The 14,290-nt window shown below is 40.2% G+C and overlaps 1 protein-coding gene across 2 annotated transcripts in view; it reads left to right on the top strand.

Annotated features, from left to right (window-relative positions):
* The window catches only part of CDH20 (cadherin 20), a 119,343-nt gene that overhangs the window by 50,688 nt on the left and 54,365 nt on the right, over positions 1–14,290 (top strand). Inside the window, exon 1 of one of the 2 annotated variants that reach the window (XM_053986862.1) lies at positions 13,984–14,014. The exons of the other annotated variant lie outside the window; for it this stretch is intronic. The gene's annotated coding sequence lies outside the window, so the exon portion shown is untranslated. Of the gene's footprint in view, positions 1–13,983; positions 14,015–14,290 lie in introns of those variants that run through there. 2 annotated transcript variants of the gene reach the window in all.

Genomic DNA, 14,290 nt, shown 5'->3' with positions numbered 1-14,290 from the left:
CCCAGAGGCATCTGCAGCGCTGAATTTGCACACCTGGGTTGTAAGAGAAACAGCCCCTAGGGACCTCACCAAGATGCTGGGGGGAAAGGGAGCCTGCTAAAAAGACCCAGACCTACAGAGAGGCAGACAGAGGAGAAAGAGGAACCGTGAGCAAAACAGATGGGAAGAGGAGAAATAAAGACAAAGAAGCTGGTCACTGCCTACCCTATATCTGTTACTTATTTTGCCAGTGCTTCCTTGCATCTGCAGTCTACTGGAACTCATTTACAGCTATGTCCCTTCCCAGATTCACCATAACTAAACCTCTCCGAGGCTGAAGCACTCTGTAAGACCTCAGAATAAAATGAATGAGTATTTCCCATTACCATTTTGCTTAAAAAACACCTACAATGCCTTCAGTCTTGTGACAGTCATTCCTTCCTCAGCTGTCTCCTCTGAGTTCTTTTCTCACCCACTTCTGTTCCTCTTTCTGCTTCTTTTACATAATATTTTTGGTTGAGAGGCCATGAAAAGAAAAGGCAAAAAATACAGTGTTGTTCAACCATTGCCAAAAGCTGGAGTCACTTCACAGAGACAGAGTGATCTAGGATTTACTCTGTAATCCTAAACATGTGAAACAGGTCGTTGTAGGGCTCAGATCACAAGATGCACTGCCAGAGGATGTTTGGGTTTTCTGTCCTGTCAGACAAAAGAAGCCTTTATTATGTTATTGTTAAAAAATAGAAAGAGAAAGAAAAAGAAAAAAAGAAGAAAAAATAATTTCATGTCTTAATAATCTAGTGATCTGGTAAGCAAATTCATTTCATTGCTCAGGACCAATTGACATAATTCTTAAGCTTTTTCTTAACAGGTGTTGCTGCTGTAAATTGTATGCCTCAGTTTACTTGCTAAAGAATACAATTAAGCCAACAAGCTGGTTGTGACTCACACATAATGAAACGAGAACAGTATCATCATCATTAAGCAGCAAATAAAGCTATTGATTCTTTGCATTATGCTGTCAGGTTTAATTCAATTTCATTTTTTTCCTCCTTTTAGCCCTTAATTACATGGTTCATGCTGATTCCTCATTTTAGCAAACAGAATGGAGTGATGCCTTACCCTCTTACCTTAGCAGCAAAAGCACAAGCCTACTGAGCCCCAGTGTATCTTTGTTGGACTTAATTAAAGATACACTTTCACAGATTCTGATAAAGACAGGTATTTCAGTCCTGAGACAGTCTGGGAGCTTCAAGCACAACGTTGGTGTTGCTGGGCTGTGTCTGGCTCTTTCTGTCAGTTGCCAGCTGGGTGCATCATCAGTGCCTTCCATTTAGCTTGCAAAGGTAAACCAGGCTGCTAACAAATGCCCCTTATAGATGGAGCCAAGGAGAGGGGGAAGAAAAATGCTGCAGCAGTCAAAATGTGAAAATAAAAATCAGTACTACTATGTGATCTCATCAAAGGGCCACTGTGGTGCAGGGTATGAAGGAAAACGAGGTGGGTGAGGGAGAGGGGGCATCTCCTCTGAGCCCTTTCTGTCAATAGCAGGTACAGAGAGCATTGAAGGCGAGTTCATGGACACTGGGAGCCCTTCATTGTAGGATGTGCTGTGCCAGAGCTGTACTGTCAGCGTGGGTTGGACTGCTGGTTTCTTACAATGGCAGGAACATATTGTACCATTTCTGGAGTGCAATCTGAATAGTGGGAAGAGAGGGGGAGTTTTTGTTGATTTTTTTTAAACAAAAACCATACAGATCAGCTGAATAGCATATTTGCTAGATATTGTTCAAGCAGCACTTTTCCCTGCTTGTGGCCTGTTTGCAATACATGTATTCATGCTGATTCCTTATTCTGTGAGCTATTCATAAATACTTTCTTAATATGCATCAATGGCAAATTTGGCCCTGGTTAAGTAGCTGTGTTAGAAACAGTCTAGACTGATGCTTTTTATCCACTTCTGACTTTCTGATGAATATGGACATATGAATACATGATTTATAGAGAGGGTCTGCTCTCTTGCCTCAGACCTTCCAAAGGGATCTCCCTCAGCTCCAGCTGTTGCAGCAACACAAACTTCATGGGACCACTCAGTGACTTCACTCCTGCTCACTGAAAGTCAGGGGGTCAGAGCCCACAGCAGACAGCAAATACTGATTATTTTAGAGGGGTCGTGTCTTCTGAATGTTTCTCTTCTGCCGAGGTTCACGGGAATTTCCAACACAATTAAAGGAGTATGTATGTCCCCTTCACAGGAACTGGTGAATCATTTTTTTCTGCTCCTCCAGATGAGCATATTATAAAAGGAGGAGATTAGAATAAATCCTCTGGCATGAATTCAAGCAAACCATACCTGCCAGCATCTTAATTAAAGACAGAAGGTATCAGATCAAGTGAATTTCTGAAAATATTCACTGGGGGGAAAAATGTCAAGAAAGTACCTAAGGATGCTTGTTTTCTTATGAAGTCTCAGACTCTGAGCTTCTCATGTTCGCTGCAACAGCTGCTTAGACCTTGGAATAAAAATACACCTTCCCTCCTTCTACTCCACTTCTTTGTTTCTCACAAGAATTAGCCCATTTAAATATAAGGAAAGTTGATGTTGAAGTACTGTTGTCGCTCAGGGTGTTTTTTAACAGAATATTTAAACTCTTGGGAAAGCTTGGATTGCCTGATTGCTCCTTAGGTTTGTATTTTTTATGTCCTACACCCCTTTACATCAGGATTCTCAAAACAGTGGAAATTTCTCCGCCTGCAACAGATCTTAGAGAATTGACTGATGGTTTGCAGCCATAAACAAACCTCAGAGAAAAATAAAGGTTGATTGAGGCTCCCTAAGTCTTCCAAGGATGGTACCTCTGAATCTCACAAAACTAACTTTCAGCATCAGCTTCATAATGATGTGAGGGTACTTTTCTCTGAGAAGATGAATATTTGTTATCAGTCGTCATCACCTTTGTTTTAAACTTCACCAACAAGCTAAAACAACATGGCACAAAGTGCTTCTAAAGTCCATTTCATATCCTGTACAGGTCTGTGTGGGTATTGTGGAGTCTGTTTCCACTTGCTAAACATTTTTTTTATTCTGCCTACCTTGTGGGAAATGCAGAACAGAAAAGGAGTAGTGATTTGGGATCACTACTCCTTTTGAGTGAAGGGGGTTTAGATCTATGTAGGCTTAACTTTCCTGCAGGCTAATAATAATGAAGAAGAGTTTGATGAAATTAATACGAGTGAATCCATCACCTCAGTGATTTCTTGCAAAAGAACACAGATAAAATTAAGCTTCTATTCTTCTCCTATATGGCCAGGATATTTCTTAGTCTGTAGATATTTCCTTGAACATCTGTTAGAAAAAAGAAAACAACTGTAACAACAAAAACAAGCAAACAAAAAAAATCCTCTGATGTTTTCAACTGCTTTATAACTTTAAGGTTTCTCCTTTTGCTTGTTACACAGTCTCCTTCTCTCCAATTTTCATCACCTCCTTCCTCCCGCATTTTTTCGGTTGCAGTATGCTATATACTGAATTAAGTAAAAGCAATTATTTGCAAACTTACAGATTCAGGTTTTAAAGCCAGCAACACCAAACGATAATTTCCTTAAGCAGTTTTGTTTGCAGCTTTGTTTACTGCTCTTTGCAGCTGTTAGCAATGCTCTTCCCCCATTATCTGCCTGGTAGCAGTTGTAATGGAGAAGGTACTGTGAGAGAAGAGTGCCCCAAATTTCCTGCTGATGATGAGGAGCTCTCAGCCATCATGGCTGCGGAGAGTGCTCGGCTGCTTCTGAGGCAGAGCCTCCAAGCAATAGCACTGAAAGCAGCAAATTGTTTTGGGTTTTTTTCTCCCCATCTGATTCTCCAGCTCCGTGAATCGTTAATATGGTTTAGAATGGAAATGAAAATGCCACAAAAGAGCATCTCATTGCAGGATGTCTGTAAAGATATATAAAAGGATCATTTCAGGGGTAATTATTCAAACTACTTCATATAACTGTCACCATTAAAAGGTCACTAACTTTTACCACACAGGGATTGCTAAAGATGCTGTGTGGCACTGTCTTCTAAAACTTGGGAAAGTACTCTAGTGTCACTCATGGTCATCTGTGATACTGCCTGGTTTTATCTTCCCTTGACTCAACTCAATTCAACTTAGCTTTATTATGTTAGTAGAGAGGATCAAGGTGACCCCTCTTACTGACCTTATAACAAATAGCAGCTCTTTCCTTGAGGAGCTTTCACTCACAAAATGATAGACAGACCATATCTCAGGCATGTCATCTTTTTACTGGTAATAATTGCAATTACAACCTACAATGTTCTTGCTGTATTTCATTTCAGATTTTAATTGCATACTATCATTCTCATTCCAAATCAAGATCCCAGTGCATATTTTAAACTGTCTGTAAATACACATTAAAAAGATGACATCCATTAGACAACCATGCAAGCAGTGTATATGTGGCATATTAAAGAAGCAGATATACTTGAAGAGCTTGCTCTCAACCCAAATGCATGCATATACAAATTTTTCTGTGAAAAAAATAAGTCCTTTGGGTATATTACAGATAATCCTTTTCCCTATACACTATAACATCTTTTCTGTCAAATAGGTTTGAAATTGGCTAAATGGATTCCAGTTTTATTAGATGAGGACTGACAGGCAGAAAGAAACTACACCCATTTCTTTGGGAAATCCAGCTAAAAATCCTTTATTCTCTAGGTAGACAATACAAGTGGTATTACTCCCAGCAATGTGATATGCAGCTGAATTTTGAGGCTTCAAATCATGGCAGGCTATACAGATGCTGTGTATCAGAGGCAGCTCTTCTGCTGCCTGAGTGAGTCCTGGGCATTCCTGAGCCATTTAAACATCTGCAGAGCCTAGGGAGGTTGCTTGTGAGCAAAATGAGTGCTAGCAAACTTTTCATGCCAGCCTTATAGAAATAGGTCCCTGCCCCCATTGCGTTGCAAGTGAACTCTGAGACTCAAAAAAGGCAAAGGAAAGGAACACTTATGTCTGCGCTGCAGAGGCATAAAAGTTTTGGGAGTTCAGAGAAAGGTGCAAAAAAGCTGCATAAACCCCTCATCTTGCTCAGACTGAGAATTCAAGGGAGATGAAAGAGTCTGCCTTAGTGAGATGGTAGAGAGAGCAGAAGAGGACCTAGAAGTGGAAGATGAGCACAGCTTCCTTCTTTCCTTGGCCAAAGAGAAATTTTCCATATGGCTAGCTTTTTAGAGCAGCAAATTTGTGCTTGTACAGACCAGAGTAGGTTGGGCCTAGTGTTTGCAAGACAGCCTGAGAAACCTGAAATTCTTTTACGTTTGCTTGTCCTTGACCTCTCCAAAAGCCAACAGTAAAGAAAAGAAAAAAAATTACAGACTTCACCTATTATGAGAAACCTGGAGGAAGGTGCTTGTTTCAACTGAAAATTACTCCTGCAAATACATGTTATACTATGGGGAAATTGCATTTTCCAATCACATAAACTTGAGAGCAAAGTGCTGTAAGGTGCTAGGTTTTTCACAACAAAGTTGTCTGCCACTGTACCAGCCCTAGCATTTCACATGAAACATGGTCAGTGAACATCTCTCTGGATGCTTCATGTCACTGGGAGCTGCCAGTTCTGAGGGCCCTTAAATAAGTGCACAATTATTGATCCAAACATGGAATTACAAACAGCTTTTTTGAATCTTATTCGAATGCTTGTTCATTATTCTACTGTTTCAGTAGCAGTGGAGATGTGATGGTTTTTTGGGTACTGTAGCCTGTGTTAGATAATGTAGAAATTAGTGCAGTGCTCATTGTTAGTGGTTATTTCTTACTAGGAATATTTGTTGAGTGAGCCTTTCTTCTGCACAGCAATAGGTGGCTGATTGGTGCTGATTTAATGATTTATAGCATCTTATTTCCTGATGAGACTGCAGCTCACAAGAAGTGCCAGGGACGTGCCTTTTGAGCAGCTGACATGGGCTGCATATTTCATGTACTGCTGGAGAGAGCAGGCAGGCTGTGTGGTATCAAATCACATAAGATGCACATATCCACAATTTTCCTGTGTAACAAAAATCCTGTCATCTGCTGACATAAGAGACACGAGATAACAGTTCTGCGACCCTGCATAGTTCTTCAGTCTGGACAGATGAGACAAATCTAAATAATTGAGTATGAGCTCCTCAGACTTTCTTCATGTTAGTGCAGTGCCACAGCCAAAAAGCACAGAATGCTTTTGAACTGCCTGCACTCTCCTCCCGCTTGCAGCAATCATTGTGTTTTACAGTCGCCATTAATGGAAAGGCCAGCAAGGTCCTGGGCTCGTGCAAGGCACCATAAGTAAGGCTTCCCCACTGTCCAGCAGCAGCTTCCTGCTCTGCCTTTTCTGCCACAAATTTGGGAAGCTGCTGATTCGTCTTGGACAGAAACATAGTAGGGTAAATAAAAAGTATATCCATGTACATGTAGGTACACATGCTTTTGTTCATACTGACATTTCCATCTAGCAATAGGACAACATCCAACATCCTTTCTCACCTCACTTCTCATTGCCTGTAGCCCATTGTTTCTCTGCAACCTTGGGCTCTATCAGGCTTGAGAGGAAAGGAAAATTCCAGCATTAATACCCCTGTATTGAGTGAAAAGTTCCTAGCTGCCTCCTATTGGAAATAGAGAGCTGGCAGTCATTAAGTCTATTGTGATTACCACTGCAGAAGATTCCTTTTTAGAACTTAGTCCTGTTTTCTTTTAATTGCATCTGTTGGTAGAACTTAGAAAAAGCAACAAAACAGCAGAACATTCACCAACACGTTCATAACAACCTACTACCAGTGCATTTTTATTGCTATCCCTATGTAAAATGACTGCAGTTGGTATTGACTTTACCTGAGATTCATAACATCATTTCCAACTTACTATTTGATTTTGGGTGCTTTTTTTTCTTTAAAGCTTTACTTGTTAATGTATTTTTCTATAATTATACCACAATCACTCCTAAGTGCACAGTTTACATTGAATAGAGCCATTAAGGGTTGCTGCTGGTAGTTGATTGTTACACACAGTTGTGCAGACAACTTTGTATTTAGACCCAAACCAGCTTTACAGGGCAAAGATATATTTAGGTGCAGGAATTTCCAGCTATTATTTTTGTTGATGTCCGTAGTTAATCAGGCTGGACAGCCTATAGGGTAATCATGAGGCTGGTGTATAGCAGCCCCGTGCTCAGCAGAGATCTCAATGTCTTTGCTGTGCATATGGTGATGAGCTTTAGTGGCTGGCTTTGAATTGTGTTCTGTCTGATGCAAAGGCTTCATGGAACACTATAAGCTATCAACAACACACATTTCTGAGCTCTTTGTTGTTTTCTTCTCTAAACTTTTCCCTAGTTGATGAAGTGATTCTCCATTCACAAAACCTGATTTTGATCCTACCTCTTTGGTGAAATTAATTTGAGTTCTGTGCCAAATTTGTTTAAGGAGCTACAGCTCTTTAACATGTTTATGGCTCAGGGGGGTATGCTATAATTTGAGGAAAACATTAGTATGTGTAATACTACCAGTGATGAATAATCAACCTACAATTATAAAATCTTTCATCAAGATTTTAAGTGGGCAAGAATCTTTTCATTTTTCCCCAGACCACATTTGAAATAAAGCAGAGCAGCAGTGAAAGAGGATGTACACCCTCAAATAGTCCAGGGTAGGCACTGAAGATAACTGCCACACACAGATGAAACAACAAAGGGAATTTATTTAGACAGAAGACATTAGCAGAAATCCAGCATCCACTGATGGGGCTTTGCACAGTCCCTTGCACATGCCATTAAACTGATTTGGAATTTGGAAAGGAGACAGAAGACTTCATTACTGCCCTTGTTGAATGGACTGCTACATCTTTTAATAGCCTCACATAAGCAAGAACTCATTTTAATGTCTTGCTCAGAAGAAAAAACACCATCTGCAGAATTAGCAAGTATCTGTGGCAAGTGGACCTTCCTCAGGAATCTCCCATTCACTACTTTTTCCAGCCCTTCCACAGCTTTTAAAAACATACAGAATCATAATGCAGAGTAACATGAGTGCTCAAAAGCTACTGCAGGTTGAAACTAGGAAGGGGTCTCTTTCTGTTTGGGCACTGGAGGTTTGCTGAATCAGAAAAAAAATTGGTAAGAGTGTATGAAGAAAAAACTTGAGCAGCTGCAATGGCCTTCAGAGTGCTCCAGCTCTGAGCACGAGGCTGGCAGCACAAAGGCTGTCGAGATCGACGTGGTATCATTTCTGCCCCAATGCATCAAACAGCAGAACAGGTAGTCCTCAATAGACAGGACAGGGGATTAGCTTGTCCTATCAAGGGAAGGGCAAGCTTCTTTGGCCTGATATTAAACAGTAATTACCAGCCCAAACTGCTGATAAACTAATTGCATGGAGCTGCTGACTGAGACATGCAGCTCAGTCATGAGAGCAGGAGAGCTCCAACCCTTCAGGATCACTCACTCTTGCACTAAAGGCTGCTACTTGCCATACAGTCAGGATCCCCTGCTTTAATCCAAATGGAAGCTCCTTTACATGAGCCATTGTCTCCAGTTTTTGGAGGGAAAGACTGTAAGAAATTATTGGAGCCATCAACAAGGGGAAGTGGAAAAGCAGTGAGTCAGGCACTGATTCCTCTCCCACTTGTCTCCTCTGGCATGGCTTGAGGTGCTGCCTGTTGCAGGGGCACCCTGCCTCTTGACACAGGGTTACTAGAATGGAGGAAACCCCCTAGCCAGGGAGCTCTCAGGTAGAACTGTCTACCTCCAAGGATGGGGGCAGCAAGGCAGCCATGAGCCCACCCACACAAAACTGCTTGTGGCCACTCTTCACACACTGTGGCTGCAGCAAGTCTCTTTAAGATTTTGGCAACAGCCACAATGAGCCAAAAAAGGTCCAACAGATATCAATCCTGCTGTGATTGGTTTGGGAAAGTTTTGTTCCCTGCCCAGTCTCCTGGCTGATTGGCAGGGCACCTTTTGAAGTGGTTGATTTTGTTCCTGTTTAAAGTATCAGACCAGGCAGATTCAGTGCCACAACCAGCAAAGTCAGGCCTCACTTCCCAAGGCTCTGAAGAGGGGTCACCAGTGGGCAGGCAGATGGGTACTAATTCCTCCCATGAGTGTTGGCTCTTCTTAACTTCGCATTGGCAAACACTTTAGAGGTCACCCATAACTTCATCCTGACACACAATTACTCTTCTATGTTTATCTTTCTGCAAAAGTTTATTTTCTATTTTTTTTTTATTTGTCTGTTTATAAAAAGAAAGGACAGTTTTATTCCATATTCAGTTTTCTCCAACATGGCTCTAATTAAGGCTCATGACAATCTACCCCACATTATAGGCATGGAATACACTTTACTGACTCTTCCTAAGTAATAAATATTTCTAGACAATAAATAATGTTTGAAATTGATCATATTTTCTTGGCAGTGGTGTAAGTTTTATTGATTTACCTATGGTTTCAGGTCCAAAACAGAGACACCTGAGTTCTGTCTTCACCCTAAGAAACCCTTTCCGAACGTGAGCATTTGTCCATTGGATGGTGACTCGCCTATATATGACCTGACCAAAAAGAATAACTAGTAACAAGAATGCATGGAACTAAAATACTGAAGACTCTCTGAAGTCCATTCTTCTGAAAAAAAAAAAGTTGAATTCTTGGGATTATAACTATAAAATAGTCAATTCAGAATGCACTTGCTGTTCCAGTTTTGCTGACTGTTCACAGATTTTAGAACTAAAAATCACACAGTAAAACTTACACTTTCCTAGTTGTTTTTTTTTTCTTGCATACCTAATAGAGAATGAACCTATTTTGAATTTTGCAAAACTTCCTCCAGAGACACTTAAAAATTATATAAAATTATGCCATGTCTTTAGTTAATTATTTTAGTTATGGGCTGTTTAAGAAACAAAATTGCTTATTTAAGATTCACAAGTTACTGAAGTTATTAAGGTCAAAGGGGCACTTTTGGGATTAACATTATAAATTGAAAATATGACTTTGCATTTCACTTTTTTCTCAATCTGTCTGCTTTTTCCCCTGTGTTTTCACTTCTTTTACTAGGTTTTTGCTTTTTGTGTGTCATGCTAAAAAGAACTCTTCTGTATAAAAGACAAAAGCAAGACCCTAGTACTTTATTATGTTAGGCAAACATTTTCCCCAAGTTTTATAGAAAATATTCTACAACTCAACGTAGGCATGACTTCACCTCTGGTACAGTGTGCAGTTTTGGGCTCCACAATACAAGAATATTAAAGTATTAGCATGTGTTCAAAGGAGGGCAACTAAGATGGTGAAAGGAGTAAAGGGCATGACTTAGGAGGAGTGGCTGAGGATACTGGGTTTGTTCACCTTAGGGAATGGGAGACAGGGGTGTGACCTCATTGCTCTCTACACCTCCTTTCTCAAAGGGAAGTGGAGAGGGAGGTGGTGATCTCTTCTTTCTGGTGTCCTGTGATAGGACATGGGGGTGACCTTACTAAGAGATGTTCCATCCAGTTCCAATGACCTGAAGTTATCCCCTCTGGTCTTCGTTAATTACTGTGTCACAGCTTCTTTCTTGATTTTCTGACATGGGTCAGAAACATGAGAGCTTGAGAGAAAAGAGCTGAAAAGCTGACAGCGCTAAGAACTGCTGGAGTTTTTTTCTCTATTAATTTCTCACTGACTTTGTGGCTGGAGAAGTCTGACCGAGACAGAGTGGTTGTTAAGATAGTTTACAGCGAATTATGGCTTTTTAGATCTTGACTGACAACAGTGTGTTGAAAGGTGTTTGACATATCCTCATTTGATAGCAGTAATCATGTTGGTCAAGAGAAGATCCGAATACTTCCCATTGGCATTCAGCAGCCCCAAGAATTAAGGGTCCCTTTCAAATCTGATAGTTCAGATTTCTATCTGTCAGACAATGTCAAAGAATTCATTCCTTTGTGTGGTTTCCAGTCTGGCTTTGCCTGGAGAAAGCACTTTGAGCTCATTTTATCTCATCTGCAAAGGAAGATGACAGCTTTTTGCTATAGAAAATTTGTGTCTGATAACTATACTATCTCTTAATACAGTCTTTTCAGCCCAAGACTTCCAAATACCCACTGCAGAGACAAGGCAGAACTCTCCCCATTGATCTGTCACAGGTTAAGGCTGTACTTTGTGATGCTTTCATGTAGATTAAGACACAAGATGTAAATGGTGGGGGCAAAGGCAGGGAAGGAGCTGTGCTTGTGTGGGGGAATGTCCAGAATTTATTGTACATTTCATTTTTATTTTTCAAAACATGCAGTCTGTACTGTGTTTCTGGGCTTCCCAGTCAACTCCAGTATAGAAACAGAATGGTTATGCTGGAAAAGACCTCTAAGATCATCAAGTCCAACCATTAACCTAGATGCCAAGTCCATTGCTAAACCATGTCCCTGAGTGCCACATCTAAAATGTATTATCAGAAATAGTCCTTCACCTGTGACAATGGTAACTAGATAGATTGCTCTTAACCTCCCAACTCATTTCCTGTTTGTCAGATCAGAAGGATCCACTGAGTCCATGTAGCACAATATCACCTCACTCCTCCAAGCAGTGTCCTGCCCCTGCTATCTACAGCATGACTTCACATAAGCTGTATCCAATCTATTTCTATGCCACATTGTCGCCAGCTAAAATTGGTCTTGTTCCTCCATTTTCAAGCTGAAAAGGGAGAGGAACAGATAAGCCCCAGTTTAATTTGTTCTGGCAATTATTGGAAATCTCCCACAGAGAGAGGAGCCCTTGCCTGTCAGTGCGGAATGACATACAGCCTTATGGGCCCAGACAAAAGGAGACCCTGCTTTTCTGCAAGTCTATTCAGGCATGTATAGACATATTGGCTGAGGTACCAGCCCATCCGCATCTTAATGGGGAAAAGAGAGAGACGTGGACCTAAAAAAAAGAAAAAGGAATAAAAACTGTGAAGCGAGAACTGACACTGTGGCATTGAAGGCTTGAAAACAAACTGTGCGCTGGTGAAGAGAGTGGGGAAAAAACTCTTGACTGGCTAGTCCAGCAGATAACTACATTGCTGTTGTCTGTGTTTCAGAAGTATCACAATAATTCTGTTATTACAGATAAAGGTTGTGCTAAGATTGATTTAGAAATGTGAATTGAAAATAAGTGTGTTTTGGAGCTGGGTTAGAAGCTAAGCTTTTTTTTCCTTTTCTCTTTCTCTCCTTCTTTTCCTCTCCCTCAATTTCTGAAAATCAGGATTCAACATTAATTCAACCTGAATGAAAGTGTTATGATAAAACACCTCTGAGAAGCATTTTAAAATATAATTTCCTGCAAAATGAGTGTGTAAGTTTATTTTAAAAAACCAAAGTGCTAGTCAAAAGGTGAAAGAAATATATTCCATGATTATAGAAGAAAGAGGTTATTTAAGAAATAGCTGAAATGGCAGTTCTTTTTAAATTGTCATGTGAATGCTTTTAAAATGTAATGACAATGGCAGCTATTCTTTAAGGCTTTTTCCTTATACTCTGCTCCTGAGCCAAGGGGAAAAGTGTTTGCGAAGAAAATCACTTTAAATTCCAGGTAGATTTTTTTTCCCGTGACTCCGGATTAATTTTATCAATTTATCCCTTCAACAATGCTCAATAATAATAATAATTCTTATGGCCACCTAATTTGTCTACACTGAAAACAGCTGACAGGAAGAACTGTCAAAGTTTGGTCATTGGCATCCCAGAAATGATTTCTTATTGTATTAATATCATATTGCAGAAGAGCTGTAATGTAAATTTAGAAAATAGCAGGCCCCCTGCTTGTTTTTAAAGAAACTGTCGAGACCTATCCAAAGCTCACTGCACTGATTGAAAATGCTTTTGCTAGCTTTGCTGAACTTTGAGCTGATGCATTGTTTATAGGGATTATAACCTTTGCTGTTGTTGTCTGCAACAAAAAAATTAATAATGTACGAAGGTAGCAAACATCAGCTTTCTTTTTGTTAATGGTAATTTCTGTGCAGGATGATTAGAGAATTTTTATGACTGACCAATGCTCTAGTTAGATAAGTAGAAAAAACAAAGTTTAAAAGCAAAAACTGTGCTGCCAGATACTTAGAAAGTGCATGTGTAATTGCTGGGAAATTAGTTCTTACTGCAATTAGTGGACATTGTGTTTGAGCATTAATAGCCTGGGGAAAGCATAATAAAGTTGTTCCTAACTGTTGATAACAACACATTTCTCAGGGATTATTACTTAATTAACAATAATTTGAAAGGGTAATTCTTCTGAGATGAAGCATTAATTTATACGGTGTATCTAAACAATACCAGATAGAAACATGTCACCTGCTAAGATTTCTCTTGGTCCTTTGGTTTCACTTGTGAGTGCCTGCTTGCCTACATAAAATACTGTATTTGCATCTGAGCTACTTCTTCTGTGGGTCCATGTAATAGGAATTTGTCCCCCCTTGGAGGTTTGCGCGTTGTTTTCTCATCGTACAGTGACTTCCGGGTCTGTGCAGATTATGATTTTAATTAGAAATGCTAACATGATGAGGGAAGTACCTCTCAACGCCCACTCTTTCCATGCCCTCCACACCAGAACGGGGCAACTGTTTCCCCAACACATGCATTATTCATTCCAAGCCACCTCAACATGAAACGTTTGCCATTGTTTCCACTGTCCACTCATGTAGCTTATGTTCTCCGAGCATCCTTTCCAGTGAATGGTGTCTGTATACCTCACCTCCTGGATTACTGGTCCCATTCACACACTGGTGCATCAGTTGAGAAAGAGGCTAGATCATCAGACAAAGAGTGTCTGATTGGTTTGTGATGATGTCTTTTCTTTTTCCTGAAAGTTGCTGCATGCTGTAGTACAAACCAGACTTGTTGTTTGGAGTGGGTTATGTTAAAAAGAGGGCAGAGCTGCTGAGGCAACCTGTTGCACACACTGCCCAGAAGAGCACAAGAGAAATGCAGTGTATAAACTGAGCTGGAGCAGCAAATGACAGAACAGAAAAATGCAAACTGAATGAAAGGTATGTTGTAATAGTACTATTTCTTTTTCTCAGGGCAGAAAGTACAATTTCTATATTGCTTCCTGTGGAAGCAGTGGATTGCTCAAAACTAGGAAAGACTTGAAAAGCACTGTATTTTTGTGTTGGTAAAAAACAATTCATATGCTATGTTCTCTAATATGTGGACAAGCTGTCTGAGGCAGTGCTTCAGAAGTATTTGGTAGCTGTCTGTTGCATTCATTGGTACTCATATAAGAGGCTCAGAGTAATTCCATTTTTTCCTCCTTATAGTCTGTT

Source organism: Vidua macroura, chromosome 1, assembly GCF_024509145.1.
Source record: "Vidua macroura isolate BioBank_ID:100142 chromosome 1, ASM2450914v1, whole genome shotgun sequence".
Lineage (NCBI taxonomy): Eukaryota > Metazoa > Chordata > Aves > Passeriformes > Viduidae > Vidua > Vidua macroura.
This window is presented reverse-complemented; position numbering and strand designations above follow the sequence as displayed.